The sequence below is a fragment of the Saccoglossus kowalevskii genome, chromosome 14, assembly GCF_978046115.1.
Source record: "Saccoglossus kowalevskii chromosome 14, keSacKowa6.1, whole genome shotgun sequence".
Taxonomy (NCBI): domain Eukaryota; kingdom Metazoa; phylum Hemichordata; class Enteropneusta; family Harrimaniidae; genus Saccoglossus; species Saccoglossus kowalevskii.
The window spans coordinates 24,227,428-24,235,823 of NC_140654.1; positions in this window are offsets into that span (position 1 = coordinate 24,227,428).

Genomic DNA, 8,396 nt, shown 5'->3' on the forward strand with positions numbered 1-8,396 from the left:
CCCAGTATTAGTTATAAGTAACAAAAGTTCCATTGCTAGTTAGTGCAGTGAGTTAGGTCAGGTTCTCTGGGAATAATAATACCCAGTCCTGGTTATAGATAACAAATGACCCATTGGTAGTTAGTGCACTGAGTCAAGTCAGGTCCTCTGAAACTAATATACCCAGTTCTAGTTATGTGTCCCATTGGTCATCAGTGCAATGATTATGGCCAGGGTCTCAGGATTAATACATGTAAAACCCAGTTCTAGTTATAGATAACAAATGTCTCATTGCTTGTTAGTGTAGTGATTCAGGTCAGGGCCTCAGGATTAAAAAAATCCAATCCAAGTTCAATGTTCTCCCCAGACCCCAAGTCAAACACTGTATCTAATTTGCATAATTTTGAAATTTCCCATTGAATATTGTGATACAATAACTGTGTTAGTATAAAATTAGTTAACAATCTATCTACAATTAATTAAAGACGAGACAGTCTGATATTTTATATCATTTTACTCCATTGTCTTTTATGTATTTATCAAGTCAAATAAAGTTTGAAATAGAACAGCAAAACAAGCAGCCTATCGGCTGAGATAGCTCCGCTGTTAGCAAGGCACATTTCAATTAAAGAACTGAGGATATCATATAAGAAAATGAACAATATGTATGGTATGTATAGCAATCGGACTTGCCCTTTCAACAAGAATTCAAAAATATCACTTTTTACTAAAAATGACAAAAATATTCATCAAAATTAGATAATTGAAGATATCATTATGAAATTAACAAATCTGAGGTAGGTTTACCTGAGGTACATATATGTATAGTATCAAAGCAATCAGACTTGCGGTTTTTAACAAGAAGTCAAAAATATCACTTTTTACCAAAAATATTCACCAAAATTAGAGAATTTAAGAGATCATTATGAAATGAACAAATCTGAGAGAGATCCACATATAGTACCTATATATGTAATATCAAAGCAATCAGAATAGCGGTTTTTAACAAGAAGTCGAAAATATCACTTTTTACCAAAAATGACAAAAATATTCACCAAAATTAGAGAATTTGAGGTTTTGACAGTCTGCTATGCACCATTCCACTAATGCCTAGCTGTGTCGACTTTGTCGACAGCGGAGCTAAAAAGCAATAGAAATAGTTAATATGTTATAGCCAGTCAGTAAATATATTGTTATCCATGGAGATAACTGTTTATCATTATTTCGTGTCAACAAGTACAGTCAGTTTTAGTGCCCATGTCACTGTCGGTTCATGAGACATTAGGGCAAACATTTTTTTGTTGTGAGATTGCGAGTTATCAAAATAGGATGAAAATAATAAATCAATAATGACAAAATTTCAAACTAAAGTCAACGATTTTTCATTGATCTATACCTTATGTGTAATGCTATGATTACCCTAACTTTGTCCGCTAAACCGTAACATTCTTGCATTGAACAAATTTAAAATGTTTTGTTAATTAAAATCAGGGTTTTTTCTTGAAAAAAACTGCAAGAGGGAGCACTGCAATTCAGCGGCACCACCAAGTAGGGAAGATGGGGTTTTCCCTATCAGGGTGTGGAGCATTCTCTGGCTTCCTTTGGGCCAAAATTTCTGTCAGACAGGTCAAAGTTGAAGACTGAAGCCACTTGTGATCCCTTGTCATTCAGAATTTTGTGGTTGCCAGAAAATCTGTCCCCTAGGGTAAGGGGCACATGGCCATGGCATGAGGGCGATGCACCCCAGTTTCTTGTTTAAAAAAATTCCTGAAAATGATTCATTGGCGATTATCTTAGAACCACTAATAAACAGACTGGCAATCCAGGTATTTCTTTTGATCTAACGTGTGTCTCGAGTTAATGTTTTAATCTTAGAAAGAACTGGGGATGATAAAAAAAAATGTCCACAAAGTCATGCGATAACATACGACTTTGTGAGGAACTATGGTGTTTCAACAGGAATGATGCAAAAGGTCAGACCAAAGTTTCATATTTTATCTTACATTTTGCCATATTTTCAAGAGTTTTTTAATACATGATCGGCAAAATACAGTAACATAATACCAGCTCTGTTGTAGACATGGCGACGTCAACTATCCTAGAAAAATCGACTAACTATCAGAAAAAATATTATGGTAAAAGTCGTTCATTTTTCTTTATTATACATTCAAGAACATTACTATAAAGATGGTTTATACATTCAAATAATCATTACTTTCCTAAAATATGGTCAATTTTGGCTATAAAATATATTATTTGGCAAATCAACTTAAAACTCAACTCGCCATTCGGCAAAATTTGGCAAAGCATGAGCCACCAGCGTAGCCGAGACACACAATCGTTGGGCAGATTGACACCTCCAAACAACAGTGTTGCCAGTCAGTTTTTTTTCTTTGGCGACGCCTGCAGTTGAATAATTTTTGCTTCGATTTATGTACAGTTTTATTTTCAATGGGACCTAATTTCACTTGTTTTTTTTTTTGAATTAAAGTACAAACTGCAAATAATAGCAGTGTACCAAATCAGTATATTTTCCGGACATATGCAGCATTTGTGATTTGTGAGACTTGTTTTGTCACATTGTTGCTGTTACGTGCAATGGGCAAATGATTAATATTCTAGTATTTGATTTGGATTTAGAGGGACCACACCCTTGAAAGAACATCTCACAGGGTCACATCATTGTACCATTACGCTTTAGAGGTGTGGAGAGAACACTGTTGTTATACATGTAGGTAAAAATGTCCAATTTGTTGTTAGTGCAGTGAGTCAGGTTAGGTTCTAGGGGAATAATAATACCTTATTATTAGTTTTATAATTAGTGCAGTGAGTCGGGTCAGGTCGTCTTCGATTACCAGGTAATAATACCTAGTCCTACCGGTCACTGGTAGTATACCGTAGTGGTTGTCGCATCAGACTCATGATTTGTAGACCCAAGTTCAAATCCTACTAAGGCTGAACACGGAAAGCCCAATTCCACTGGCCAAGATTTATTCACTAACGAATGCGACTTTGGGGGAACTTTGATTAAGGTCGGATAGTGCATTAAATTGCCATTTGATAGGAAAATGGCCGCACAGCCCTGTCATGTAGTCCCAAACTTGAATATGACTTCTGTGGCAAAAATGCACTATGTGTCAGCACTTGCAATTTGCACATAAAAAAAGTCAGGAGAGTCAACAGTGAAATTTAATGTCCGGAACTGTTGCCTGGCACAAAAAAATTATTAAAAATAATAATAATACCTAGTCCTAATTATGAGTAACAAATGTCTTATTGGTTGTTAGTGCAGTGAGTCAGGTTAGGTTCTGAGGGAATAATTATACCTTATTATTTGTTTCATAGTTAAGACAGTGATTCATAATATCCAGTTTTAGTTATACATGTACATGTATAGGGAAGAAATGTGTTATATACATGTATAGGGAAGAACTGTGTTAACTCCATATTTGATTTTGCAAAAAGTTGTGAGATAGAAAATTGAACTGTAGATGGCATTTGGGGGGCTCACATCTTTTCCATAGAGCCCTCCGTTAAAATAAGCTTTTTACCTCTCCTGTTTTCAAGCAACGTGCAAGTTATTTTTAAAAATTTTATGGTTATATTGTTCAGTTCAATTTTCAATCCCACAATTCTTTGCAAAATCCAATATTGAGTTAACACATTTCTTCTCTATAGGAAGCCATTATCCCATTGATCATTAGTACAGTGAGTCAGGACAACGTTGTTAGATACAAATAGATTGAATGGTAAACTTTTGATTTTCAAAGGATTTTTTTAGTAATATTATTAATTCACTTATGGAACATGTATAAATGATTGTTTAAACATTCATCTATCACAGCAAGTATTTGGAAATGAAATTAAGAAAGCATTTCTGTGAATTCATGGCGTCTCAAATTTCAGTAGGAATTCCAAGTGGTTACTCACATTCTGGAGCTACATTTATATCCACAATGCAGCAATAATAAAGATGGTTTTTGTATTGTAAAACTTACTAAACAAATTAAAATGTAATACAAAGATTGAAATAACCATGAATGGTTGTCATTAGTGAGATTAATAACAAGTGTATAATGAGATTAATAACAAAATTGTATGTCTTTTCAAAATGACTATAGTATTGCCTAGGCTGTTTTATAGCTGTGGAATCATAGCCCTATGTTGCCGACCGCATTATTTACGTGACTGACTCTGGCTGGCCCATAGGGCTATGGGGCCTTGTGCGACTGAATACCGGTTAAAATCCACATGCCAAATTTGGTCGTCGTCACATTTTAAGACCTTCGAAAGTACTCACTATGTTTATTTACTTCCAAACAATGACCAGAACCTATTTGCGGTGTGAAATGATGACGGTGGTCATAAAAAATTGACTTTATTTACCTTACACCGAGTCGCAGAAAAATAACAAGACGAAAGACGCCATTTTGTATTCCAGAGTTTATAGCAAATTACGCGAGACATATAATTTTTTACCACGTGACCGAAATCAGTAGATAAATTGCGTTTATGCAACTAGTTTCTATTATTAAACAAAAATCATACAATTATAAATACTGTATGTGATTGCTTTCTTGGAACAATTAGAATAACGGGAAGAGTGAGTTTTATTCTTCCACCACTGTATCACATGACCGCCAAACGAGATTACATTTATTCTGTGCTAGGGAGTGTGGGATGTTAATGGCTGCCGTTTTCTCGTAATTTGCTTGGTTTCCGCGGTAATTGTAAAATATCACAAATTATTGCTTATTTATAAACACAAATTGCAAACAAAAGTTTGTATGTTATTCATCCAGCAATCAATTCACAATAAAGGTACGTCACACCATAGTAATCGAAAGCAAAAGCGATTTAATTTACGTATGCCAGATTTCTGTTATTAAACTGTGATAGATCCCGTAGCTCTATGTTCGACGTACAACTACAAAATAAAAAAAAAGACGTCCAAATGAAATTGTTAGGGCGAAATTCGATTGTAGGTCGCACCAAAGAGCTACGGAACCGCAGCTAGCTGTTTTATTGACTATTGACACACCTTTGTCATTTACACAAGTGTATAATATATTATACAAATTGTTCTATCTCGTCATGTTATAGAGAAAAAATATGATAAAATAAGAAAGTGACTGACATGTTTTATACAAGAATATCATTCAGGTTATGGGTATAAATTACTAATATCAAGACCTCATTAATTACTTAAATCTTGCGTATTAAAACACTTTAATTTCAAGAAAATAAATAGCTGCTAAAATATAAAAATTTCCAGAATGGATGCTACAACTTGACAACACCAGCGAATTCTGTCATCATATACGGAATATTTTACAGAAATGCATCTCAAATGGAAGAAACACAAAACAGAAAAATGGCATATCGCTCGGTGGCTCTGTTGTTGTCCGCCTGCTCAACGTCCGCATATAGATTATTTAAATTCAAGCTGGACATGTACATGAAGTTTAAACTATCACTTTCTGGATCAGATGAACTATATACATGTCTATAAATTACTGTTTTGAGAAATCGATGCACATTCGAAATTGGAATTGAACACAACATGATGATGATGATAGAATCAATTGGACGACTCGAGACGCCGCAGCAGTCTGAGCAGGCACACTAAACAAGTCATAGTGCGATAGCTAGCTAGTAAATATCAATATTAGTATTGAGTCATCATACACTTACCTAGCAGCTTCGCTGAACAGTTTCGATGCACTAACACCATTTCAATCGGCGACGGATATGCTATGCAATTGATTTTTAAAAGTACGACAGTTGAATTGAGCTCCGCGATATGGCTGTTAGGACAGCCGATTGTAATACCCCCTAAGTTAGCGTCACTGTGTCTGCGTCAAAAAGATGACAATTCGGTCTGAAAAGATGCGCAAGTAAAGAAAACTTAAATTAAACATAACAAATTACTCCAAATTATACACAAACTGTCCAGAATTATTCAGAATTATGAGATTTATTGACTTGTGAAGAAAAATAATAACAAACAGCAAGAGAACGTTGGTTTTAATTTTCGCGGGTACCAAAATAGTGGCAAATACCAAAATAGTGGCTTAACAGTCGTCACCTGCGCACGCGCTGGAATTGAGTCCTTAGCGACGATAACAACACTCGCAAAGACTCATGGGTAGAACCTTGTTTGTAAACAATGACACGCTTTGGCCATCTAACGCATGCGCAAGTGGCGACCCCCCCCCCCCCTCCCGCGTTAATAGACTTGAAATGTCAAGCAAGTCGTCTGCAAAGTCATAAATTGTCGGAAATGATCAATTCAAACTCGAGTGCATAGTCTGCCCGGAAAGATTCCTTTAAAAAGCACTGAAATGCTCTCTGTGAAGGCAGAAACTGTTTAGGGGGGGTACCCAGAATGTCCGAAAAATAATTTGAAAAGAAAAAAATTGAAGGCTTGAAAATGAGTAAAAGGTTGTCTGAATAGTATTATTAAATATGCGAGTACCTAATGCAAAATCGACAAGTTATATTGGAAGCTTTCTAATCCTTTTGAATAGTTCGAAATGGAGTTTGAGAAGACGACAACGATGTGTGCAAAGTCAGAATAGAAGTCCAAAATGCAGTTCAAAATTCAACAATGTCGTCTGCAAAATCGGAAATGTTACTTTGGAAAGTGGAAAGTTATCGAAAAGATCAAAAATTAATTTGTGAATACAAAACGGTCTTTTTACAAAGACAGAAACGTTACATAGGAAGACGGAAAATAGTCTGAAACAGTTAAAAATGCAGTCCGAGAACTTCAAGATGGAAACTTCCTGTGTGCAAAGTCAAAACAGTTTTATTTGAAGGTAATTCAAAAATTCAGAAAATTAGGTGGAGAAGACGTTGAAAAGAAAGGAAACATTGAAAGCAAAGTGAGAAAAGTTGCATTTGGCAAGTTGTTCGAACTTCAAAAAAATAATTTGCGAGTACGGAAAATAAACTAATTGCTATCCGAAAAGTTAAGAAAAGTCTAAAACGCTCAGAGTCAAAAGCGATTCTTAAGAAGGCGGAAATGAAGTTAATAAGTCATTTACAAAGTCGGGAATGTTACTTTGGAAGGCGGGAAGCTTGTGTGAAAGGTTGAAATATAGTCTGTGAAAACGGGAACGTCGTTTGCAAAATCGGAAAAATTGCTTTAAATGGAGGGAAAGTTGTTCAAAAAGTATGTTAAGTCGAGTCACATTGGAGAAAATTCGGCTGCAAAGTCGAGAAAAGTGGCACCGGAAGCATTAATGTCGTCGGAAAAGTTCGAAATGTTATTTTCGAAGACAAAAACAACGTTTGCAAAAACGGAAATCGTTAGCTTTATACGTCAGTATATCACAGTATCCTCTGGGGCGGAGCTACGTCACAGGACGTTCCACGTTGCTACGACGCGCACCACTGTACATGCATTTCTATGAGCTCTGTGCGCGCTGCTGTGGAACACCGGTGGAGCCGGTGGTATATTCGAGAAAACAACACAAACTCAACTTTGAAGTGATCCCGAACAACCAAATTTATATATGTTACACACGTAGGGCTAATCTTGTTACACTGTTCAGAGGAGTCCCAACAACCATCCCAAAGTACCGTTTTCTGTGAGTTTTTGGCCTTTGTTTTCACCGCCGCGGGTTGCCAGGCGGTAGAAAATGCCCGGATGTCCGCGCCCGAGGATAGTTGTTTCGCGGCTGATTCAAATACCAACCCCATCTGGCATCGGAAGAAACCGTATGCAAGCAATCACGAGTCCCACGAGCCATCTAGACATTATTTACAAGTACGCCCTCTATGACACGGACGTTGAACGGAAAATCAGTGATAGGACATGTTTAACGTAATAAGAAATGTTATGATGAAGTGTAAATATTTTACAAAAAAATCTTTTGCACAACTTCATATCCTCGGGGGCGGACATCCGGGCATTTTCTACCGCCTGGCAACCCTCGCGGTGAAAACAAAGACCAAAAACTCGCAGAAAACGGTACTTTGCGAAGGTTGTTGAGAGTCCCCTGAACAATGTAACAAGATTAGCCCTACGTGTGTAACATATATGAATTTGGTTGTTCAGGATTACTTCAAAGTTGAGTTTGTGTTGTTTTCTCGAGTTTTCACCGGCTCCACCGGCGTTCCACAGCAGCGCGCACAAAGCCCATAGAAATACGTGGTACAGTGGTGCGCGTCTTAGCAACGTAGAACGTCCGTGACGTAGCTCCGCCCCCGAGGATACATCTTGAAAACGATGACATTACATTTGAGGCAGCGCCCCCAGTGTCGCATTCGGAAAGGGCAAAAATTCAAGGATGCTGCACAAAGTTCATACAAGTTTACCAGAAATTTTGTTTTGGCGGGGAAATATTGGATTTGAAATTTCCATTATATAAATAAGTTGCATAGGTTGTCGAACTTGACCCGGGGGTATA